Here is a 27,783-nt window from a genome sequence, read left to right as displayed (position 1 = left end):
AAAAATCAACGATTAAGCCGATGTGATTAAAATATCGCCAAATCAAAAGTATTCTTTAATACTGAACAAAGGGTGAAGGTAACCCATGCTTCACTGAAACCCTCTCCCTCTCCATCAGTAGTATTCTTTGGACACTGATCAAAATAAAAGAAAAGCAAGTCTAACTGATTCTCCCCTCTATCAAAGGTAGGCCTATTCATTAGACACCGATCAAATGTTTAAAATGAATTATTAAAAAATTCTCTGTCTCCATAAAAAAGTCTTCATCAGACACCGATCAAAGAGAAAAACGCATCAATGAAAACGCCTTCGTCTCTATCAAATAAAAAAAAAAAAAACAGGAAGAGTGCTGAAAATTCCTTTCCTTCCTTCCTGTCAGAGGTAGGCGATTCGTAGAGTAATCGAAAGAGGTAAAAAAGCCGACATTATTCAGATTACAGTATTCTCCCCCCCCCCCTTTCCTTTGTCATCATAACTACTATCACCATCACTCATGCAACACAAGCGTAGACCTAGTCCTTACTCCTGATTCAATCATTCCGTGACGAGGCGGAAGGGCAAAGCGCACGATTCACTGATCACAATGTTGCTACAGTCTGCCTCCGGCACCCGCAGGAAAAGACGTGTTCTCATGACGAGGAAAGTAGCCCGTGAGGTTTTTCAAATTCTTTCCTCGATTTTAGGTCTTCGGCATCGTTCTGGCCACTTTTTTTCAGTGCCAGCATAGCTGGGTTTATGTGTCACCCTTCTTTGTGGCAAAACTTCAAGAAAGAAGTAAATAACATGATTCAAAATGAAGATTAAGATACAAGGCAATAGTCCTAAACCGCATGACGAGCCAAGTAGACGGCTCAAGTTATGGCAGTGTATAGGCGCCATCCAGGCTAGAGTCCAAAGAGTAATCCACACCAACACAGCATTCTTTGTCAATGTTCACGAAGATGACTCAGAAAAGATTCTTATTCAGAGAACAGGACAGTTTGTGCAAATGAAGAGTTTGAGGTAGTAGACCCCCAGAATATAATTCCATGAAAACTACAGTAGCAAAATACCTAGACGCTACAACGGTAGAATACGGAGAAGACGACCTTAAAGACAGTATCGAGAGGAAAAACGAATGGGCTGCAGTGGATGAGGTGATAAAAATCCAAAACAATTCCCACGCCATGAAAATAAAGTTTGAAACACCGAAGATGACAAAGAGAGCCATAGAAAGAGGATTATTTATAGCCTACTAATACATTCCAGTGAACATATTGAAGAGAATATATTTGTAAATTTGTCATTCTGCTACAGATGCTACTCTTATGAGCATCTGCTCAAGGAATGCCCTAAAGATAATAATTATAAAATATGCTCTGAATGTTCATCACATGATCATACGTACAGAGAATGTAAAGAAAATACAAAAAAATGTGTTAACTGCAATCAACAACATAGAACTTTAGCAGCGAAATACCCAGTGAGAAAGACCCTAGTAAAAAGAAAAATTCAAGAGATCAAAGCAAACAGAAATGCAACATCCACTACAAGCAACCGTACAAGTTACGCCAAAGTTACAGCCACTAATACAAGAAATTGCCAGGCTAATGCAAATAACATCCAAAATAATATAAGTAGAATACAAGAAGAGATAAGAATCACGATAATAACAAATTTAGCAATAAAACTGGGGTTGCATAAGAAGGATTCTGTCCCTCAGTAATAAACAGCACATTAGCAGATAACAATTTACCTACAATACACTTTCTAAAGAAACAATAAACATGATAGCAAGCACCATGGAAAGGGATAAAGACAAGAAAACCATACAAGCAAAGCAGAAGATTTACAAGCAACTCAGGATATACAACATTATATGCAAGACTGCACACGAAATGAAGAAAACACAGCAGAGAGCTCAGAAGACGACTCATCAGATGAAGACTTTATACTCGGAATTGAGCCCAGTTCGGACTCGAACTCACAAATCCATCCTTCAGGACGCATAAGTAATTTGCAAGAAACGCAGCATCAATTAACAGAAGAACTACAAGCCTCACTACCAAGCTTCTCAGGTTTCTCCAACTCTCCCATCTTACAAAATCCAGGGATCAACTTCAGCATCAATAGTACTACGCCTTTAGCCAATAACACCAGAAAACGGAAAAGTGAAAGAAAAAGAACAAAATTACTAGACCACTGTAACTCGAATGGACCTAACTCTACGAAGAATTAAAATAATTCAGCACAACGTGAAATCCTCGAAAACAAAGAAATTTTAATTATACAATATACATAGAGAAGACGACCTGACATAAAATTAATCACTGACCATGGTATGAAACGAAATTAAACTCTGAAAATGTTTGGATATAATACATATATGCAAAACTTTGCTGATGAACCCTTGCAGGAATTGCAATAGCAATCAAGAGTAATATTAGACGTAAGATAATAGACGATTTCAAGACGACTTTTTAGCAGTCCAAATTCAAACTAACAAAGGACCAATACACTAGTGATCGCCAGCCATAAGCCGCCAAGAAGACATTATTTCCCACTTCCGGATGTCATGAAGATAATGAACAGGAGAGAACCAACCCTACCTCATTGCGGATCTAAATGCGAAACACCAACTATTTGGATATAGACAATCTAATTACAGGACAAGAAATAGTCAGATTAATAAATAAACAGTATATCATACACTTAGGACCTGATTTGATACCTTTGTAGCAAATAACAGAAAATGAAAGCTGATATAATATTGGGAAATAATAAAATTCACCTCAATATTGCGTTACAAGAAGGACCAGCAACTTCCTCCGATCATATACCAATGGTAATTACATTGTCAACCAATCCAATAATGATTCCATCCTTAGAAATACCAAATATAAAAAGAGCAAGTTGGGAAAGCTCAAAAAATGAAATAGAAGGATAAATGAGTAGACAACCAACAACAAATTCAAATGAAATAGAAATAACAAAAGAAATAGTAAATGGTGAGCTTGAAGAATGGTACAGAAATATGGAGGAAGCAATAAAAATCATATATTCATAACTAAATACACCACACTTCCACATCCTATTAGTAGTGATAAGTTGAAATTGATACAGTGGCACTACAACAACATCCAAAACACAGTACTTATAACAGGTGGAAACAACATATTAATGAGAAGATATGTGTCATTACAAGAACAGTTAGTACAAGAAAACTCAAGATTATATCATCAAAATTGGGAAGACCTAATAAAAACACAGAAATACAGTACAATAAAACAAAACAATTTTGTTGCAAGACTGATGGGAAGCAAAACTAATACTGGCCATACATAAATCATGGAATGAGAAAATATATGATGACAAAGAGAAGGAAGTGTTGCACAAGGCCTACTGGCAGGAAATATTCCAGATAACGCAGGAGGATAACCAAAATTTCGACAACCAACATGAGACAATAGTCAATGAATTCATTGAACAACATAGAAACAGAACAAATCCGCATTATGCAGCTGATATTAGCAGACTCAATGAAGACTGCCCATTAACAAGGAAAATAGAGTTATGGGAAATCAAAATAATAATTAAAATTTTAAACACAAAGCACCAGGAAAGAAAGTGGAATTAACAGGATCATAATTCAAAATTTACCAGACATTACATTTGAAAAATTAAGAGAAATATACAACTGGGCTCTCAATGGGATATTTTCCAATTATATTCAAGAAAATGCAATAATGATTTTGATACCCAAACCAGGAAAAGATACTAGTCAGGTAGAGAATTATAGACCAATATCATTACTAGAAATACCTGCAAAAAATATTTGAAAAATAATTAACAACAGATTAGTGTTGTTTCTAGAAGGTAATCAGCTACACAATAATAATCAATATGGATTTAGAAAGGAAGAGGGACCCAGATTGTAATAGCAACAATATATGAGAGTACTGCAATATCACAAAGAAGAAGGTACATATGTAACCTAGTATGTAGAGATATAACCAAGGCATTTGACAAAGTATGGATACAAGGACTTCAGTACAAAATATTACATCTCAACCTTCCAGACATTTTTGAGAAAATACTATGCAACTTCATCAAAGATCGAACAGCAGCAATCAAGGGAATCCATTCCCGTTACTAAGTGGAGTCCCACAAGGATCTGTACTCAGTCCAACCCTATTCATATTATATACATCAGATATGACTTCACCACCAGAGGGACTGTACTGATGTCTGCTTTGCAGATGATATAACTCAAATAGTTATACACCCAGAAAAACGCGCTCGAAGAAGGGATCCAACTTTGAAAAGACAAGTAGCACAGAAAACAATGAACCACATTGAAAGAATAAATCAATTTGAAAAGAAGTGGAAGATAAAGACAAATAAATCTAAATTCCAACTAGTATCAGTGTCTGCTTACAAACCTGCACAAATAATGTTAGACCAACAACCGATGAATTTTACTAAAAGCGCAAGAATACTAGGGAATGCAATTCGGACAAAAGGAATATCAAGACACGTGAGAGAAAGGCTAAGAATAGCAAGAACACAAAATTCAAAGCTAAAACGATTTAGGAATATGAACACAAATATCAAAATCCATTTCTACAAAAGCCTAATCAGACCAATAATGGAATATCCACCAATATCCACATGTTTAGCATCGACTTCCAATATAAGTGCATTACAAAATTCCAAAATAAGATACTAAGGTCCGCAGTGAGAAACAATCAAGAAGATGACGATCTGAATATAGAACAAATACACAAAAAACACAAAGTAGAACCAATTAATCAAAGATTATACAGAATGGCAACCAACATGTGGAGCAAACTAGATCAATACAACAGTGAATTAACAGAAGAACTGTAGCAGAAGAGAGAAACCACCCAAACAACACAGACCACAGATGGTGGAGAAGAGTATCTTCATATATTCATCGTGATGAACCTCAACCATTATATTATTAAGAAATGCCTTGTGAGAAAAGTAATATTTAGAATTTACTATGTAGGTATCATGCAAAATCATTATGATAATTAACATCAAGGTTAAAATGAGGAAATTGGAACTTATTTTTTATTTTATTTTATGTTTTAAATATGATTATATTGATAAGAAATAAAATTCGAAACATGCGATATGTACAATTTTTTACCATGTTATTATAATGTAAAATTATTATTGTATTATGTTAACATTAGAAAAATTGTACCCTTTACCTAAATAAAATGTAGATAAACCACACTTGACATTACTCTTATTAATATTTCACTTTCTAAACTATTCCCTACCATGGTTAGCTAGCTAACTGCCCTCACTCTTCTTTTTTTCACCCATCTTACCTATCAGCTAAAAAAAAAAAAAAAATGTTGCTAAGCACCTTGACAGTCATTTTCTTGATACGAAAACCGTAGGTATTTATATTTTAAGAACTTGTAAGAAAAAATCGTAATGAAAAAAAATTAGCAATCCACTTGCCTCATTGGCTTCATTCCCTCCCAACATCCCAGGCTACCTGATCTCCCGTAAACATGGCTCTCCTGTCGGGTGTCAATGGTGAACTGTTATTTTAAAAATTCATCTCACCGACAAACGAAGCCTTAAATTTATATGTTTATGGCACATTTTATTTTTAGAATGACTTTTTTTCGTTTCCTGAATATTTGCATAAGCTTTTTTACACCTGTATGTTATATATATATATATATATATATATATATATATATATTTATGTATCTATGTATATGTATGTATATATAAACATACATATGTAAATAAATAAATAAAATATGTATATATAAAAGTGAATTTTTGTATATTTGTTTGGCTTCTATAGAAATAAATGAGCCCCTCGACAGACCCAGGCAAAATTTTAAAATGCACTCTATGCCACCCCATACAGGTTTTTAACTCAAAATCAAACCCCTACCCCGTGACAGACATACAAACACGGAAAAAAACAAATGAAATTTTCTTATATTTTTGTGTCACTTTTTCCTTCAGTTTTCTGGGTTTATTCTCATTCTTCACCTAACACTTCATCTTTTCTTCTGGCGCTACCAGAAGTATGATTAACCTACAACGATAAACCCCTATAACATCAATTTTTTATCAGAATTTACATTAATTATGATCATAATTTATGATAATTGTTGTTATAAGTGTTAAACATATACCTCACTGCTTGATTGTATTGCTAAATTAAATAATTTTGGCTTCTTTATCAAACATATAACATAACTATAAAGCAATGAACCCAAGTCAGCAAGTCCAAAGAATTTTTTTTAGTTGTCTTCCTCATTAGCACATGCGCTGTAGCTGCTAGCTCAATATGACGCGCAAGATGTATGATGACAGTATATCCATTTTCTTTATTAGTTCAAATGCGAATTTTCTCATTAATTCGATCATTTCTTCTTCATTTTACCTTTGGAATTTGTTATAGCAACTACTTCATAGTGTCACGATGGCGTATGTCGTTATAAATGAAGTTTATGGTGTGTTTTGGCAACAACACTTCACTATATACCTAATGCCAGTAGGTACGGTCTGCCACACCAAGTGTGGAAAAAATGCCCACACTCTTTTTAGGGTTTATTGTGGTCAAATATATTATTTTCTTATATTATATGATTCACTGACCTATAATCTCGGTCATTTGCATATTTATATATGTTTAAATAATAATGACTGAATAAAGATTTATTATCAAAGAATGGCTGTTTACTCCGAATCATGAAGGAGCAGAAGTCGATCGAACGATGTCTCGATTGACACGTTGAATGCAAACGACAACAGAGTAACTGCGTTAGGTTTCCATCTAATTAATATTAACTTAAATCTATTTAAAATTATTTTAATAAATGTAAAAAGTGATTGTGATTAACTTGATAAGGATGTTTATGGAAATGATCTTTAGACTGTGAAGGAAAGCATATATCGTTTTATATACGTTAGATTTTACTGATGGTTGAATGAATTTAAAATTTAGGGAAGCGTGGAAGCCAGTGATGTGGAAATATGGCAACACTTTATTCTATCTGTTATTTGCACGAGACAGACCTTCTCCCTCCCATACACACAAACACACAGGAACACCTATGTGAATTTTATTGTCTTTGTTCAGTGGAGATTTTTTTATTTCTTATGATAGAGGAACGTAACTTCCTCATCCTCCTCTTTATTTCCCTTCCCCTCCCCTTCACCCCTTCCCTCTCCCTCCCTCTTCCCTCCCCATACCTGTAGACTGTCATTCAGTTTTCCCGGGCAGCAACAGGTTGTCAGTTAGCATGAATGCACTGTATATATATTGTAACGGATCATTTAACTGTTACCAAAAATCACTCAGAAATCTCCTCTTCAAGTATCCATATAATACCGATATGAAGTTCACGGGGTGAAATCATACCAAAACTCAATAAAAAAAAGCGCAAGACTGAACTCAAGGGGGAAGTAAACAAACAACACGAAAAACCATAATTTTAATACAAAAATAAACAGATAGAAGTTACACCTGAACCTCTTTAATACAGGTAATAAATGAATCACTTTCACTCTTACTAATAATCACCCAAAATACACCTACACTTAGGATAGTTACTAAACACTCAAAACCAAAAATTAGGGGGTGCCGAAAGGAGGAGGAAATCGCAAAGGAAGAAAAACTTAACAAGATACAAACTAATTTTCTTATAAATAAACTTGTTTATTTTTCTTGAATAAATAAATTATTTATATTCTCCTCGGAGAATATGAGAATCCTCCACGTCTGGAGTAGGATAATGGGTGGTTAACCAACTCAGGCCCAACCAAGCAGCCACAACAAATCCACAGAAGTGATCGACACAATTCAAAGGTATATAAGCCTTACCATGGGATAGCGAGATCCCCCTGGCTTTCTAACTGAACCTGAGGTGGTGCGGTGAATCCGAAAGAACCTCCAGATGGTAATCCGGATAAGTCTTCTAATTCGAAGATGGCAGTAATCCAGTATAAATCTTCAAGTTCGGAAGATGAGTGAAATTCACCAGCAGAGGCTGCAACCACCAAGACGCAAGTCACAGCAATTTCCTTCATCCACGAAGCAAGGCAAAAATGTTCCGTGCAGGAAAAGGTCCTGAGAACAATCACCTGTTCTCTGAACAGAAGCTAAGAAGTCACCCCCTAATCTACAGGAGGGACACACACACACACACACACACAACCTCCTTGAAAAGAGAACACAAACATTAATAACAAGCAAACAATTATTATACTCGAGAGGAGGTCCATGAAAAGTGAAACTTACTACAAGTTAAAAACTAAATTTAATCATAATACTTAACCTGAGAACAAAAAAATTTTCGGAATAAAAAATTTTTTTATATACTGTATGTATAATCTAACCTTTCCTTAACAAAGAAATGAATCAAACAGTTTCTAGTAATATCAAATAAGACATATTTACAAAACCTGAAATAACAGAAAAATAAAGTAAAAATATATCACACCATACATAAATGAGACTCGAAAGAGAAGACGGGAGCTTACAATAATGAAAGAGGCACAACAACATCAACAACAAAAATACAAAGTACCCAAAGTATTAACAAAATTTTTCAAAAATTTTTTACATAAAAACCTCTTTACAAACCACACCATTGCACATGGCAAACACCAATGAGCCTCACATAAATCAAAAAACACATCCGGGATTCTGAGGTTACAGAGTGCCACACTAATTTACGCTCTTCACTGTCTTATAAACAGTAGCTCTTTGCACTCATTGGCATTAAGAGTGTCCCGAATCCACCATTATTTTTTTATATTAATCAGTGTGTTAATGCATAACACAAGTAAATGTCCAAATTCAAAGTGAAAATACAGTAGGCTACCCATATTTATTTAGGCTGATACAGAGAAAACCAACACGGATCTCCCTTTTGCCAAACTAACACAAAAATTCGTGAAGCGTATTTAAGTCTGAAGGTACAGAATCACCGTATTGATGCCTCTAAACCACCTCATAAGGTGATACCTTAATTGCAAGAGTCACCACCTTAATCGTATCGTACCCAAGTGAGAGGTTATACCAACAACAGCATCATCATATGCTATCAGTAACGATAACGATATCCTAAACCCTTAACACTTGTTTCCATAACGAAGCCTACCGCACCATCAGTCTTCAAAAAAACCCTAACCTAATAATAAACCATGAGTAATAGATACCATTACTCCCATTTACCTTTACTTAATGCTATAACATTCCTATCTCATACACATTAAATATTCAGTTAATTCCAATACAAACATAACTACTCACATCAACAGCACACACACCCACACATCAACTGGAACGATACAGATACTACCATTATGATTGCAAAGCCCTCGGTATGTGTATTTAATCTACGCTGAGTGAAAGAATATCAGCCACAACGTTATCCTTGCCTGGAGTGTGAGTGAATTCCAGGTTCCATTCTTGATTTATTGAGGCTCCAACACATTAGCCTCTGATTCTTATTTTTAGACCTGCTGACAAATACTAGAGAATTATGACCAGTCATAATTTTCATAGGGGTACCTGATGACAAGAGATAAACAGAAAAATTATTAATTGCTAGGATTAATGAGAGTGTCTCCTCAGCCGCTGAATGTTTCCGTTGAACAGATGTCAACTTTTTAGAGAAGAAAGCAACTGGATTAGACACCCCCTGTTCGTCAGCCTGTAAAAGGACTGCACCAACACCCAGATCACTGGCATCCGTAGCAAATGCAAAAGGAACATTAAAATCTGGAGCTCTCACAAGCACCTGTTTCAACTTTTCAAAAGCATTTTGAGTTTCCAAGGACAAAACAAATTTTACTTCCTATTTCAAGAGACGGGTAAGAGGTTCCGCGATATCCGAATAGTTCTTGACGAAAAGCCTGTTATAACCCACCAAGCCAAGAAACTTCTGGACATCCCTACCGCATTTAGGAACACCAATATTCTTTACAGCTTTAATATTGGCCTGTTTGGGAATTACCTTGCCACCACCAACCTCATGGCCTAAATACACGACCTTCGGTTTGGCAAACTCACTTTTTTTCAAATGCACAACCAAACCTGCTTTTTCAACACCTCAAACAACGCCTTGATTCTTTTCAGATGCGTCTCCAAATCATCACTATCGATGACAATATTGTCTATGTATACCACACAACCTTCTCAACCATAGACCAAACTATTCATTAATCTTTGAAAAGTGGCTGCTGCATTTTTCATCCCGAACGGCATCACTTTGCACTGAAACAAACCTTGCGGTGTTACAAACGCCCGTTCTTGCACGCTTGGAAAGAGGAACCTGCCAGTACCCTTTTGATAAATTAAATTTGCCGATATATTTGGACTTTCCCAAACGGTCAATACAGTCCTCTGTACGAGGCAAAGGATAACAGTCCGCCTTAGTCACCTCATTCACTTCTCAATAGTTGAAACATAACCTAAAGTCTCCATCAGTTTCTTAACTAAAACTACCGGAGATGGCCAAGGGCTCTTACTTGGTTCGATAAAGGTCATGTTTTAGCATGTACTCGACTTCCTTCGCGCTACTTCACTTTTGAAGGGCTTTAACCTATAAGGGGCTTGTTTAACAGGAATGGCAGTACCCACGTCCGCATCATGCTCTAAAACGGACGTTTGACCGGGCACATCGGAAGATAAACCTTTATAACTATTCACTAACCTCTTTAAAGATTTTTGCTTATCACTATTCAAATGTGAAACCATACTAAATTGAAGTTTGCTAATGACCCTTTGTTATCATAAATACAATTATTTTCATTAACTTCAACCTCTGAAAGAGAAACAAAGTCATTATTATTATTATTAGCAGACTTTCCAATAGTCCCTATGGTAGCCATGAGGGCCACCTTATCCCGCTCCCTATACGCCTTCAACATATTTATGTGGCATAGTTGGGATGGTTTCGTCCTCTCAGGGGTTTCTACTAAATAATTTACAGGACTAATTTTTTTCAGAATTTTCCAGGGCCAGAGAAAGATGCCTTCAAAGGGTTACCAGGAATGGGTAGGAGCATTAACACCTTATCGCCTACAGCGAAATCATGTTATTTAGATTTGCGATCAAAGAAAAATTTCATCCTTTTTTGACTTTTTAATATATTTTCCCGGCAAACTTCCATGCCTTAGTCAATTTGTCCTCAAGATTCGACACATAATCCAACAAATTAATGTGAGGGACGTCTCCCTCTCATGATTCTTTAACGACATCAAGAGGACCACGAACACAGTGACCAAATATCAAATTAAAGGTGTTGATCGAAATGCAAACAACAAATACGGCAACTCCTGTCCCAATCCGAACCATGACTTAGGCAATACTTTTTCATCATCGATTTTAACGTCTGATGAAACCTCTCCAAGGCTCCCTGACTCCCCGGATGATATGGAGAAGAGGTTACATGAGTATTTAATTCAGCCATTTTATTTCTAAAATAATTACTAATAAAATTGGTTCCACAATCTGACTGGATTATTTTGGGCATGCCAGACCTGGTAAAAACTCAATTAATGCCTCCACAATCTTAATACTTTAATACTACGTAACGGTATAGCCTCTGGATAACGAGGCATCCTATCTAAAATAGTAAAAATATATTCGTTACCACTACGAGTACGAGGCAAGGGTCCCACAACGTCTATGATGACTTTTGAATGGTTCCGAGACAACAGGGATGGAAACAACGGTGCTTTTGGAATGAGTTGATTAGGCTTGCCAACCCGTTGACAGACATCACAGCTGTTCACGTATTTCTTGACGTCAGCATTCAACTTGGGCCAAAAATATCCGGAAAGGAATTTTTCCCATCGTCTTGTATAATACCAAAATGCCCTGCCAAGTCATTCTCTTGGGCTAACGACATTAAACCTCTCCTGTAATCAAAAGGAACCATTATTTGTTTGACAATTTCAGAACTTAAAATATACAAAATATTCATAATCTTAAATTTAGGTGCTGTCACATCCGAAATCTCACCTGCATCAAAAGCGAGATTTGAAAAGTCCTTCCTCTGAGCTTTAATTAGCTCTTCAGCAGTCCAATTCTATTTATCTTTTCCAATGCTAATATCCCCTAAAACTACACTACTACTACGGTCTAAACTACTTAAATCTGTCTGTTGTTGACTCTGCAGCGTCAACAAGTGCAGACCGAGAATGAGTGACGACAGAAATTTCGTTCTTGGAACTAATTAATATTGGACAAGATTTTTTATTTTCTATTTACATCATTTCCAAGGGCTATATCAATATTCTTCACGGGAAGCTTTCCCACCACAGCCAATTTAACCGTTCCTGTAAAGAAGGACTATCCAAAGCAAAACTCTCAACTGGATAAGACTGTACCGTACCAGGAAAACCTGACAATACCACAAATTCTTTATGCTCACCAACAAAACCCTGTGGCAAAAGCCTCTCGTAAGATCAAAGACTGTGCCGCTCCCGTGTCACGTGTAAATTCTTACCCACAGCAACACTGCCAAGAGACACAAAATAGAAAAAGGCTTCAAAGGATTCCATGTCGACACAGTCATTGGTAGGATGTCTTTGTCGAATTAGAGTCTCGGTCTCTCTTTTACCTACTCCCATTACAGGCCTAGCATTGCCTTGCTGGGACTTCTGGAAAACATAACACCTGCTTTTGACATGCCTCCTCTTGTTGCAGAAGCACGTTAATGACAGCCTTCTCTGGGACATAATTATTAGCCTTATTATTGTTATTACACCCGTTGGGAGGAAAATATTTATTAGAGATATCAGTTTTGTTACCCCTATTATTATTATTACTACTATTAGTGGACCTATTATAACCAGTATTATTCCAACCAGTTCTTCCCCAACCAGGCTTCATATTAGAGGACATACCACCTAACTCATTTTTGTGGGGACAGGTGGTACTCATCACTGGCAATCGCCACCTCTTGTAGAGTATCAAGTTTTAATTCCTCCAAATGAACTTTCAACTTGTCTGGAACACACCTTTTAAATTCTTCTACTAATACTTAGTTCTTTCATTTTCGCAAAGTTGTCAACTTCCTTAGACTTAAACCAATCCCCACAGACTGCTTTTCCCTCTAGCAAACTCTACGAAGGTTTGATCTTTCCCCTTTGTAAATTTCTAAAAAGCGTTGACGATACGCTTCAGGGACCAGCTCATATGCCTTTCAGAATGATTGATTTGACACTGTCATAATCTGAAGACAAATCCTCATCAAGGGTAACGTAAACTTTCTGTGCCCTACCTAGCAGTTTGCTCTGTGTAAGGGTAGTCCAAAATTCTTGTGGCCAACCTAACGTAGCTGCAATTCTCTCAAACGAAACAAAAAATTCAGCAACGTTACACTCCTGGAAATTCGGGACAAATTTAAGAGCCTGCGCCAAATTGATTGTAGGCGTTACCGACCTATCTGGGTTAGGGGAAGGAGCTGAAAGATCTGCCTCGCGTTTCACCCTTTCAAACTGCCTCTCCTTCTCCCTTTCATCAGCCTTAAATTTTTCAAAATTAAGTTCTAAAGTTTTTAATTCAATTTGCTTACACAACAACTCTACAGATGCTGCTTCCTAACCTGTTTAACTTCTTCACCACCTGATCCCTTTCCAGATTTTACATATTCATAAACCTGAAGCAAATATAGACCCTTTCTGATTGACACCGGATATTCAGTTTCAAAACAATTTGCCACTTGTTCTAAATCAGGTTTATTTAAATCAGCCAACCTTTCCTGCCACCCCTTTCCACTCAGAAGCTCATTAATATCCAACGTAGACATGGTTGACACTTTACAATATTATCTTCACCAAAACAACACAGCTAATACCAAACCAAAAACCGAGGAGGTGTAAATATGTATCCTATTGAAAAACCTGCTCTCCTCCAAGAATCAATCTTGCAGGATCGTATTGTCCTGTCTACAACAGTTGCCAATTTGTAACGGCTCATTTAACCGTTACCAAACATCACTCAGAAATCTCCTCTTCAAGTATCCATATAATACCAATATGAAGTCCACAACAGGGTGGAATCATACCAAAACTCAATAAAAAAAAGTGCAAGAATGAATTCAAGGGGGCAGTAAACAAACAACACGAAAAACCATAAATTTAATACAAAAATTAACAGAGAAATTACACCTGAACCTCTTTCATACAGGTAATAAATGAATCACTTTCACTCCTAATAATAATCTCCCAAAATACACCTACACTTAAGATAGTTACTAAACACTCAAAACCAAAAATTAGGGGTCCAGAGGGGAGGGACCACACACACACACACACACACACACACACACACACACACACAACCTCCTTGAAAAGTAAACACAAACATTAATAGCAAGCAAACATTTGTTGTTCTCAAGAGGAGGTCCATGACAAGTGAAACTTACTAGACTAGGGTTTAACAAATTAAATAAAAACTAAATATAATCTTAATACTTAATGAAAAAGGATCACATGCTGACAATATGTGTATATATATATATATATATATATATATATATATATATATATATATATATATATATATATATATTTCAGAAAAGATGGCCATGCTACAATTTTAAAGGACACATATATGCATTTCATAGCTTCAATGCTTTAAGATGTGATGAAAGAATTTATGGAGTCAGATGGAACTAGGTCGAGAGACTCGAGGTAAAATCTTTGTGTTCAGCAAATGGTTTGATTCCTCAGCAATATTGCCAGTCAGGTGATCTCGAAGTGTTATGTATATTCGTGAGTACGTGCGTTAATTTGATCTAGATTGTGCCAAAATCTGCCCTAAAAGTGAGTTTGATCGTTCATTAACGTGATAGAACTGCAGTTGTCTAGACGTAGCTTTGGAGAGGATCCAGGCTTTGAACGGCAGATAAGGTAGACTTTGAAATCTCTGTTTTTATGGGAGGAAATTGAACTTGTGATTTTTTACCATGATTTTCTAATCATTATGAACTTTTGAACTGGTGTGGGAGATTTAATATGAATATTCATACCTCTTTTATATTATTGTTTAGTCATGTTACGTTTGCCATATCTTGGCTATGCATTTTACACTTTCCATTATTGTGTTTTGCATTTCATATATTTTTGGGAGTTTTCTATCATGTTTGATTCTTCCGACAGACAGATGTCTGTGGACAGATGTCGGTGGACAGTGTGGACTGGTTCGAATAACATGTGGTAGACTGGTTTTGACATGACTAATTATTGATTTGGGGAGTATGTGTGAGTTTGGATATTTTCAGGCTATTAGCCATAGTGAGACTTCTTTAATCAGAAGTGTTTTACAGTTCAGAGTTTAGTTATCTAACTCGATATTTCATTTATTATGCATTTTAATCTTTGCTTTGTTTTATTCATTTCTTGTTGGGTTATTTGAATAATAAACCTATTTTTGTAGAAACTATTTGCGTTTCTTTAAATGGTCCATTTAGTTGATTTGGTGAGAATGAGTGCGATTCGGGTGGGTGAACTTGGAAAACGATGAGAGAGAGAGAGAGAGGCGACACACAGAGAGAGAGAGAGAGGTGATACACGGAGAGAGAGAGAGAGAGAGAGAGAGAGAGAGAGAGAGAGAGAGAGAGAGAGAGAGAGAAAGAGGAGACGTTAGATGTAAGTGTTGCCGTGAATAAAGAACGTTCATACGCCTCCGTTTCATGATTAAAGATCGTTGATTCACGTTACGTTACACCTTCAAAAGGGTGTTAATTCTGTCCTCGTTACAGAAAAATTGGTGGCAGCATGATTTTAACGTCTTTAGTGATGGCGAAAGAGGGAGATTGCTAATAGACTAATTGGTAACGTTGATGCCCAAGGCATAGGCGACTTCACCTAAGAGCTAAGGCGACGGGTCAGTGTTGAATGACTGAGTAGGTCGTGATTACGTGTGAAATGCGGGAACCTTTCCTTTTTTCCGTTTCTATTCGAGTACTGGGAGTGGGGAGTTGTGAAATAGATCTGGATGATCTCTAGAGCAATTTTGGGGTTAACAAAATACCCAAATAAGTGTGAATAGTGGCGATTGTGAGTTAATTACGCAAAGTGATGATTCAACTAGAAACGCGCTGGGTGTCTTTTTTGCTTCGCCGTCGAGTAGGTGACGTCACAGGCTGCACACAGCTCTGTTGAGAGATAGGTACTTCGTTTTCTGTTTCAAAATTGGTAAGTACCCCATTCTCGTAAGTTGCGCAGAACGCCGTTTTCTGTTCTTCTTCTTTTTAGAGGGGTAACTTGTGCCTTTCTCTAGTGTTCTTTTTGGTTTCTCTTTTTATATTGTTACGCTCAGGGCGTGTGATTACTCACAAAATGCCGGACGATGCAGCAAGCACATCCCAATCAATTGTGGTGCATAAAGTGACGAACATTTGTGGGGGAATTACAAATTATAAAGGGCTAGTTGATGGAAAGCCAACCCAAAATATAGAAACTTTCATTGAGTCAGTGAACAATTATCTGAATTCCAAGAAAATTACGAATGGCGCTGAAGCTTTAACAGAGGCTAAATCATTTCTGGATTTAGATAAAGGAGATATTGGGAAACGAGCACGCAGTTTCGGGTTCAGAAGGTGTAAAACTTGGAATGAACTGCAGAAATTTCTACGAGCTACTTATGGCGGAGTTCAACGTGAATGCGCAGTTCGGAATTTGCGAGAGTTTCTCAAAATAAAGAAAGGCAATGATTCACTAGTCACATACAGTGCGAATTTATTTGATGCAGTAGTTGAGTTAAAGAAATCTATAACAGGTTCTCCATGGGTAACTGGAAATAATATCTCCTTAGATAATTTTGAAAGATTGTTACACTTTGCTTGCCTTTTAACGTCAGTCCCAGATGTAATTGTAGATAGTTTTGATAAGAGAATTGATCAGGATACAGATGAATCCTTTTGTTTGCACAGATTAACAAAAATCTAGCAAAATGCCCGACACTGGACAGTAGTTTTTGTACAGGGAGGTGCAAAAATATCAGCTGCGGTTTCCAAACCACAGAATAATGATAGTCGCTCGCATTCGGGAAATGATGCAACAGCGAAGACATGTGCACGAGTAGAATCGAAGAAAATTCCAGAGAGATCAGTCACAACGATACGTTGTTTTAATTGTGATAAAATAGGCCATAGTAAATCAAATTGCAGAGTGAGATATTGTTCAGTTTGCAAATCTTCAGATCATGGATGGAGATTTTGCCCAGCCACAAAGAGTAGAGATTATTCAGGAAGTCCGGGGAGGTTTTTCTAGATATGACAGGAGAATTCCACATGATGCAAGTTCTAGATACACAAAGGAACAGCAGAATTTTCACAAGATAAGTTCGAAAACGGACACAGGATAATGACTAATCAGGTCGTAGAGTCACTAGAACCTAGGCCGATTGTACGTGGATTCTCTAATGGCAATGAAATTTCTATTTTCATTGATTCTGGTAGCTCAGTTAACTTAGTAAATGCTGACCTTTTTTCACTCGAGGTTTCCAGAGTGCAAATTAGTCCCTTCTAGTGAGACAGTGTGTGATGTACAAGCGAGGAAACTGAATATTTTAGGTTCGTCATTTCTTACGCTTTGTATCGGTGGAAAGACAATAGTAGAATCATTTTTGGTCATAGAAGGATTAGCCTTAGGTGAAATGGTTTTGCTAGGACACCCTTCTTGTATGCGACATAACATCAACATTCTTACGGGAGTTCAGGGGATTACAATAGGTGAGTCAGGTTGTTTTGTTCCATATATACACAGGAAAAAAACTTGTGAGAAACTTAAGACACAGTCGGAGACATGTGTAACACATTCATTAGAGAGTGAAGATATTCCGCAGAGATCTTTCAAAGGATTTTTGCTGGAAGATGTTGAATTGCAACCGCGAGTTCCTACATTAGTTAAAGTGTCGCTGAAAGAGAAAAAGTTTCCTTCTCAAGTGTGCGTTGTTGAGGGAACCGAGAAACTCAAAGACGTTGTGAGTACGGTGTCAGTGAATGAAATTTCAGTCGCAGGCGTGACTTCAGTAGAATTAGTTAGCTATCAAGACTCAGTGAAAAAAAAATATCACAAGGGTACTTATGTAATTGATTTTGAAGAGTTTAATGAAGAGCATAAATTAGTGAGTTTTTGTGGAGACGGGAATATGTTTCCTAACGAGGAGCAACAGTTCCGAAGTCAGGTTCTACATGAACACTTGGCTAAAGTTGATTATCCTGAATATTCAGATAAAGTAGAGAAAGTGTTGAAAGAATATCTAGATATCATTGCTTTGAAGGGAGATAAATTAGGAGTTACAGATGTTTTAGAACATTCAATCCGCCTAGAAAAGGGTACAAATCCCATATATATTCCAGCATATCGAATTCCTTTTAAGATCAGAGAAGAAGTAGAAAAAGAAGTTCAGAAAGTGGGAGTCGGAAGGCATTATCAGACCGTCCAATTCTCCGTTTAATTTTCCTTTGCTTGCAGTTCCTAAGAAAGACGGTAGTATCAGAGTTTGTGTAGATTTTCGTAAATTGAATGAAAAACATGCCCAGATAGATATCCGGTAGCTTGTTTGCCTGATTTGTTTGTTGAGATCGGTGGCAAGAATATATATTCATCTATAGATCTGATGCAAGGGGTTTTACAAGTTCCCCTTTGTGAGAGTAGCCGTAAATATACAGCATTTTCGGTACCAAAGGGACATTACGAGTTTAATAGGATGCCTTTTGGATTACAAGGGTCCCCAATAACATTTACTAGACTGGTTAACACAGTACTTCATGGCTTGTTAGGAAAGTCGGTGTTTGTGTACATGGATGATATTCTCATATGCACAGATACAATTGAAGAACATCTAAAGGTGTTAAAAGAAGTCCTTAAGCGATTACGGTTCGCTGGGTTAAAGGTCAAATTGGCCAAATGTGAGTTTCTGAAGAGAAAAATTGTCTATTTAGGACATGTTATCTCTAAAGAGGAGTTAGAGTGAATGATGAGAAAGTTAAAGCCATTGTGAATTTTCCAGTTCCCAAAACCAGGAAACAGATTCGTTCGTTCCTAGGTATGTCGGGTTTCTTTTCGCCGTTTTGTGCGGAATTTTTCTACAATAGCGTCTCCATTGACAGATTTGTTACGAGAAGACGTTAAGTTTGTTTGGGGTGATAGTCAACAATTAGCTTTTGAGAAGCTTAAGAACGCTTTGGTGAACCCACCAGTTTTGAAGTTTCCAGATTTTAGTCAACCGTTCACCTTAGTGACTGACGCGAGTCAGGAAGGTATAGGTGCGTGTTTGATGCAGAAATTTGAGGGGAAATTACACCCAATTGCTTTTTATAGCAGAAAGTTCAAAACACGTGGTAGTAACGAAAGGCTGATGTCAGTTGTGGACAAGGAGGCTTTTTGCAGTCGTCTCTAGCCTTGTTCATTTTAAGATGTTGTTGTTGGAAATAAAGTTGAGATTTTTACAGATCATCAACCGTTGTTAGAGCTTTTAATAAGCCAAATTTGTCGCCCAAGAGAGCACGTTGGTTCCTAACATTGAGAGATTTTGATGCAAACCTCAAATACATTGAAGGTAAGCATAATGTAGTTGCAGATGCATTGAGCAGATATTTTCCGGTCGAGGATGAGGAAATACACACCGAATCCTGTGTGGGAGAAGAGAGTAAATATTTGGTGTCTAATGTCTCTGATATTAGTAGTTCTGAGAGATCGCATGTAGAGGACATACACGTTCCTACAGTGCATACTTCGGGGAGAAATAGTGAGTCGGCAGTCTCGGGAGAGATTGTTATTCGTGATAGTGAGAGTAACGCAGTGTGTTATATTACGGGTGAAAATGTCACTTGGGACATAGGCTTGCTGGAACAAAAGCAAGATGAAGATAAATTGTTGTCAGATGCTAAGGCATTTCTTATGGGAGTTTCACCGAAGAAAGGGTATAAGTTGCCTTTTTCTGGTCTAGAGTTGGAGAATAATTTATTGGTGAGAAAAGTTAAGTATAACTTATGAAGTACTCGAAGCATGGGTGAGATTACACAAATCATCGTGCCAGAGAGTCTAGTACCACAAGTTCTAGACATTGTACATTGTAAATTTGGTTCTCCTCATTTGGGTGTAGACAAGACGTATGAAAACGTCAGGTCAAAGTTCTTTTGGAAAATATGTTTTCCGCAGTAGAAGCCTTTGTGAAGAAGTGTGCTATTTGCAATGCGAATAAGCCAGCGACGACAGTGTCGTGTCGTTTGGGTTCATATCCCATACCACATAGGCCGTTTCAGAGAGTGCATATGGATATTCTGGGTAACTTCTCAGAGTCCGCTTATGGTTATAGACATTTATTAGTAGTTGTTGATGAGTTGACTCGCTTTGTCGAGATTTTCCCACTGAAGTACAAATCAGCTGAGGAAGTTGCTATAGCGTTCTTTAAGGGGATAATTTGTCGATATGGTGTTCCAGAATGTCTGATCACAGACAATGGTAGGGAGTTTATTAATAAGACTTTAGACGGTCTTGCTAATTTGTTGGGGATAAAGAAAGTATCTATAATCCCGTATAGACCTGAAGCGAATGGGTTGTGTGAGAGGGCGAATCGGAAAGTAATCGAAGCTTTACGCATGACGGTGGGAGGTTCCGATACACATTGGGACAGATCTTTGGATGAAGTGCGATATAGTATCAATACTATGATGAATGACACAATTAAGATATCTCCAGCAGAAGCTTTGTATGGATACAAGTTGAAAGGACCTTTTGATTTGTTACCAGAGTGTGTTCAGGGTGATGTTACGGTCACTTCATTGATAAATACAGCGAGAAAGATTTGCACGTATCAGTAAAGAACTTGAACTTAGTTCGCGTGAAATGGTAGAGAAAAGTAACGCGAAATCGAGGGGAGTAGTTTTTCGATGGGTGATAGAGTGTTTGTTAAAGTGAATGTTCGGAATGATCTGAATTATAAATTAAGTCCGAAGTTCCACGGACCTTTTGAGATTGTAGAGATCAAAAGAGGGAATAGATTTGTAGTTAAAGATGTAAATACTGGAGTGACGAAATTGACCCATATTTCGAAGTTAAAGAAAGTTGGGATGTAATGGAACGTTTGTATATAGTTAGAGGGATAGATGGGTTGATATTTGTATATATATGATATTTTTTTTTTTTTTTTTTGTCTCTTGTTCATTTTGGATGTTGAAGTTCTTAGTCATTTGTTTTCGAATGATTTTAGAAGTTGAGACATGGGCTGGTTTCATACGAGATTTGACTCGTGTGTTAGTGTGTTGTTGTGTTATGATGTATTTCATCATCTGACGCAATATCTTTGTTGTTTAGGATTTTTTTGGGAGATACTTAGTATATCGGACCGAACAAGTCTGATCTTTTTTTTTTCCGGGTTGGGAGATCGTGTTTGAGTGTTTGGATTTTTTTCAGTTTCTTTTTTTAAATAAAGGAGCTGTATTGTGAGTAATTGTAATTGTTATGATCATGGGAGCGATTGCCATTACGTCAATTGCTATTTTGTTGAGAGTTAGTCAGGTGTTGCGAAATATTTGCTAACCAGAGTAGAACTTTCATGTCTTTTACGAGATATGATATCTTTTAGTGTTTGGATAGAATTTTTTTTTGTGAGTGAGTTCCGTAGAGTTTGTTGTGTGCTTAATAGTGAGTTGACTGTGATTATTCTGAGATACAAACTTGGAATTAGTTCACATTGTGAGTGTTTGATTTTTGCATTAGTAGTTTTGGTTTGGTTCAGTAACATGAAACCTTTTTGTTATTAGACCTTTTTTTGAGTGTTTTTGGGAGACTCAGTAGTGACATGGGATAGATTAGAAACCATGTTCGTTTTGGGAGATCAATATCAAGGTTCGGGAGTTGATTATAAGACGAGTTGTGCTTTAGTTAGAGAGAGGTGTGTGTGTGACAGTAGTATTTTCCAGTTGCGAGTTGTGTCTGTGGGTGGTTGTGAATTATCATTAGTTCATAGACAGACTCCGACAGAATGTGACTTTAGACAGTTCCCCAGAGATTACCACATTGAGTCCACCAGTACTCTTCATGCCGTGTTTTTGCAAGGAGTATGCAGTTACAATGATGTGCCAGAGCAACAAGTCGACGACATTCGTTCATCGAGGGTCCGAGCAGTTCGATTCATCCTGCAGAATCATGTCTACGGAATTTCTCGTACTTAGCCGTGCTGTATTCAACAGTTCCGAGAAGATAATTATGCGTCATACGCATAACGAGCATTTGGTAGTGGAGGTACCTACAACCAAGGTGCCAATGACGGTTCCACCGTTGGAAGACATTGACGATTCCGTGATGTTCCAGTATCAGGAATATATTATGCCGACAATTTTAATTGTCTTAATAGCTATTTTACTGATAATTCTTGTTGTGGGAGTAGTAAAGCTTATTCGTGTTTGTAAGATTACATGTAAAGGCTCTAAGAACTCAACCCCAGTGACTTTGGAAGTGCGTCATGAGAGCAGTCCTTAAAGCTGCAGTGCAGTAGACATTGCTGATTGAGCATAGCTCTATTCTGTTATGTTTTATACATATGCTTTTGTTTTGGTTTGCCGTTAAGGAGAGCGAGACGCTCTCTTATGTGGTGGCCGAGCTCTATTTCAGAAAAGATGGCTGCTACAATTTTAAAGGACACATATATGCATTTCATAGCTTCAATGCTTTAAGATGTGATGAAAGAATTTATGGAGTCAGATGGAACTAGGTCGAGAGACTCGAGGTAAAATCTTTGTGTTCAGCAAATGGTTTGATTCCTCAGCAATATTGCCAGTCAGGTGATCTCCGAAGTGTTATGTATATTCGTGAGTACGTGCGTTAATTTGATCTAGATTGTGCCAAAATCTGCCCTAAAAGTGAGTTTGATCGTTCATTAACGTGATAGAACTGCAGTTGTCTAGACGTAGCTTTTGGAGAGGATCCAGGCTTTGAACGGCAGATAAGGTAGACTTTGAAATCTCTGTTTTATGGGAGGAAATTGAACTTGTGATTTTTTACCATGATTTTCTAATCATTATGAACTTTTGAACTGGTGTGGGAGATTTAATATGAATATTCATACCTCTTTTATATTATTGTTTAGTCATGTTACGTTTGCCATATCTTGGCTATGCATTTTACACTTTCCATTATTGTGTTTTGCATTTCATATATTTTTGGGAGTTTTCTATCATGTTTGATTCTTCCGACAGATGTCTGTGGACAGATGTCGGTGGACAGTGTGGACTGGTTGAATAACATGTGGTAGACTGGTTTTGACATGACTAATTATTGATTTGGGAGTATATGTGAGTTTGGATATTTTCAGGCTATTAGCCATAGTGAGACTTCTTTAATCAGAAGTGTTTTACAGTTCAGAGTTTAGTTATCTAACTCGATATTTCATTTATTATGCATTTTAATCTTTGCTTTGTTTTATTCATTTCTTGTTGGGTTATTTGAATAATAAACCTATTTTTGTAGAAACTATTGCGTTTCTTTAAATGGTCCATTTAGTTGATTTGGTGAGAATGAGTGCGATTCGGGTGGGTGAACTTGGAAAACGATGAGAGAGAGAGAGAGAGGCGATACACAGAGAGAGAGAGAGAGAGGTGACACGGAGAGAGAGAGAGAGAGAGAGAGAGAGAGAGAGAGAGAGAGAGAGAGAGAGAGAGAGAGAGAGAGAGAGAAAGAGGAGAAAAATAGATGTAAGTGTTGCCGTGAGCGAACGTTCATACGCCTCCGTTTCATGATTAAAGATCGTTGGAGCACGTTACGTACACCTTCAAAAGGGTGTTAATTCTGTCCTCGTTACATATATATATATATATATATATATATGTGTGTGTGTGTGTGTGTGTGTGTGTGTGTGTGTGTGTGTGGTATGTGTGTGTTTGTGATACCAAGAAAAATCTTTAGACTAATGAGGTAATGATATCAATAACTTTCATTCCTTAATGCGCCATCTACCAGAGGCCCTTCTTTGGACAGAAGCAGGGAATATAGTAATCCCTTGATTATCTGGATCTTCATTATCTGGAACTCGACGTTATCTGATACACTCGGACCAGGGACCAAGGCCCCAAGATGTAGCCATAGTTTCAGGCAGCATGGCAGTCACTTTCCTAGCCCATCAGGTCACCAGTATCTGGCAAACCTAATACTACATTGGAGGGATTCAGTCCTCACCTTAGTTTCAAATCAGGTTTTGCATAAGAGCTGAAGGAATTTCACAAAGGCCCCTTGCACACACATCAGTGGAGGTAATGATGATGAGCCATTTCTGTGCTCAGGAACTAAGAATAATTATGGCATGGCCTCATTCCTTGGAGAAATTAATTTTGTTAGCCCCATCAGAATTAACATCTACTTCATTCACAGATAATATCAATTTACATATTTAACAGGAATGTTACAGTGACAGAAGACCTTCCATAATTTTGGCCTGTAGATGCTGTCAAATACTTTCTCATAATAATAAAAAAAACCATCAAATGGGGATTTTTAAATTCCACCCACTGGTGCATAGTGTGTTTTATATAAGGAGACAAGGAAGTATGAAATCGAGAGATTTGTTCAGGTTTGGCAGAGAACCTTCTCTTTTGGGCCTTGGGAGAAACAATGTTATCGCTCACCAACTCAGCATGAAAGGGCAAGTGCTTCCATCAGAGTGGTCTCTTCAACCACAGATCTATCAGAGGTTGTGGAACCTTTTAGAGCCCCAAAAATTAATCAGTTCGCAACGGCCCAGAATACAAAACTCCCAGTTAACTGCTGTTCATGCCAGGATCCTCAGGCATGGGTCAGTGCTTTTCTTCAAGAGTGATCAAATCTAGATCTTTATGCTTTCCCTCATTTGCAGTTTTGAGGAAGGTAATCAACAAAGTTGCAATCTTCTGAGAATGCACGGATGACGTTGATAGCTCCTCGGTGGCCTCAAAGGGAATGGTTTCCCGAGCTACCTCTCCTGGCGGTAGATGTTCCTCATCTTCTACCATTCAGGAAAGATCTTCTCAGACAATCTTATTTGAGAAGATTCCATCAAAACCTCCACATGCTTTGTCTGACTGCATGGAGACTGTCAATAGAATCTCTTCTTATGAGCTAGAGGCTTTTCAAGAGTGGCTGGGAACCAATCCTTAGATCTAGAAGACCCTCCACCATTAAACTGTATCAGCAACAGTGGTCAATTTACTGATCGTGATGAGAGATGTCATGCACCAGTACCTCTATAGATAACATGATTAAGTTCCCCGGTATCTCAGATAGACGAAGCAACTTTCTGTTCCGTTGATTAAAGGATATTGGTCTGTGTTGTCTTCAGTTTTGAGACATACTAACTTGAATATCGCTCATTATTTATGTTTGAAAGCGGCGTTTTGATCTTTCGAGCTGGAAACCCCAAAATCTTCCTATCACTGTTTATGATGGAATTTGGACATAATCCTTAAATATCTGATGTTAACACAATTTGAGCCTTTTGCTAAAACTTACCATAAGAACTTAATGTTGCAGACACATTTCCTCTTAACTCTTGCTACAGCTAAGCTTATTAGTGAGCTTCAAACCCATTCTTGTAATGTGGGCTTCATTCAAGGGGACACCTGTCTCTCTTTTCTTTCATTGTTTAGGGCTAAAAATGACACCAAAGCAAAATTCCTTCCCTGATTTGTGACTGCCTAATTTAGCTGCTCTAGTAGGGAAAGAAGACAAAGCTCTGCTATGTCCAGTTAGAATTCTAAGGATTCACCTGGATAGACTTAAACCCTTAAGAGGAGCAGTTACGAATTTATTCTGTGGTTTAGAAGGGCTAATACTCCTATGTCCAAGAATGGTGATTTTTTTTCTACATTGCTTAATTAAGTCAGTGTACACAGTTCTGAATCCTGGATTTTTACCATTATTGAAAGTTAAGCCTCATGATGTCTGTGCTATAAGCACATCTTTTAATTTCCTTATAACCTTTCACCAGATAAGGTTGTCATGCCGCTCAGTGGAGTTGTAACTCAGTTCTTGCTTCACATTATTTGTGAGACATTGAAATTTTGTATCAGAAATATTGAGCACTTAATCCTATTGTCGCAGTGGGGACAATTTTCTCCTGAACTAAATATGAGCGTAATCCTCCTTTCTCGCCTGTCGTTAGCAGTCAGGAAATCCAGATGTCAAGTTTTGGGCGCACGAAGGTACACAGTGGTGTACAGGAGCATACCTCCATATCAAAAGGTGGTTGTTGTCTTTAGTTTGGGCTGTCGTTGGGGACTTTCAGTTTTGGCACAGGAGTCGCTGGTACTTATGAAATAAAGTCCTCTTTCCCCTGTAAGGATCCTCTGACAAGTCTTGTTATGAGGGCCTTACACCCTGCTGTGGATCCACTGTCCAGTGGCAGTACTTACCACGAAGGATCACACAACAGGTAAGAAAGTTTGGAAGTTTTTCTCTTTTAAATAAAGTTTTAGTTCACTTGGTAGATTAGATGTTTTTTCCAGTTGAACTAACCCACCATCCTATTACAATATGGTAGTCAGCTAACTTTAACAGTAGGTAAGATTCATTCCAAATAATGAGAATTTTTATGATAAATTAATTATTTGGATGCTTACCTACTTTTAAAGTGGAAACCACTTAGCCTCCCACATCTTAGTGGGTGGTCAGGAAGAATTCTGGCAAGAACACAAACATTCTAATGCTGCTTGGTGGGGAAAACAGGTGATTATAGACAGTCCAGGTGGGTCAGCAATGCATCTTTGGTTTACTTTGAATGCCGGTAGCATTTAATGCTTTAGTTCACTTGGCTAAGTTAATGCTTTAGTTCACTTGGCTGATCAGATGTTTTTACTGGCTGAACTAATCTACCATCCAAATAATGAGAATTTTTTTATAAAATTAATTATTGGATACTTAACTACTGTTAAAGTGGAAACTCACTTAGCCTACTCACATCTCAGTGGGTGGTCTGGAAGAATTCTGACAAAAATTTTAACACCGCCTGGTGGGGAAAACAGGTGATACAGACAGTCCAGCCAGGTCAACCATGCATCTTTTGCTTATTTTGAATGCCAACAGCACCTAACGGCGCAAATACAAATTAATTTTAACAGTAGGTATTGTTACTTGCCAGCCTTGGCCATACAACGGAGTGGCTGACAGTAATACAAAAAATCTGAGACGAATGAAAAGACTGGGAATACTAACCTTGATTATTTCCTTTTGCAAAGTTACTGTAAGGCGTAATTATACTCAGTTAACGATTAACTACATTTACTTAACAAATAATAACAAAAGTTCACAAATTAATTACAACCAGGGACACACGCAAATAATAATAGATTATAATATGTAATCATTTAACAGCGCTGTAAAAGGTGAAATTACTTTGACCCATCGCACGTGATTGGGTCCAGGTGACGAATAAAAGGATGAGCTGAGATTTGTCCTATGTCACACATGATAAAGGAACCCCTCTAAAAGAGAGAGGTGTCGAATTAACTAAAGGAATAGCATGCATTAAGGCCCTGACAATAGATCATCAATTTGTCGTAACTCATTGCAATATCTCGCCCGAAATTTAAGGATTGCTCGAACCATTCGAGCAGGCATGTGGACGGCACAGCCAGTCAAAAGACACTTTGGTACCACTTCCTAATCTGAAAATTAAATAAGCATGCAAATGTTAGGTGGCAGTGGCTTGGAAGAGGGTTGACTAGGCACAAGGGGGTTTACAGAGATGACTGGAGAGAGAGAAGTATACATGGAGAATCATGGGATTTATTTGGAGGG

At 37.5% G+C, this 27,783-nt stretch overlaps 1 protein-coding gene across 3 annotated transcripts in view; it reads left to right on the top strand.

Moving 5' to 3' along the window:
- LOC136847477 (von Willebrand factor A domain-containing protein 8-like) overlaps nt 1-27,783 on the top strand; it is a 608,720-nt gene that overhangs the window by 567,081 nt on the left and 13,856 nt on the right. The window lies entirely within an intron of this gene.

Source organism: Macrobrachium rosenbergii, chromosome 16 (assembly GCF_040412425.1).
Source record: "Macrobrachium rosenbergii isolate ZJJX-2024 chromosome 16, ASM4041242v1, whole genome shotgun sequence".
Lineage (NCBI taxonomy): Eukaryota > Metazoa > Arthropoda > Malacostraca > Decapoda > Palaemonidae > Macrobrachium > Macrobrachium rosenbergii.
This window is presented reverse-complemented; position numbering and strand designations above follow the sequence as displayed.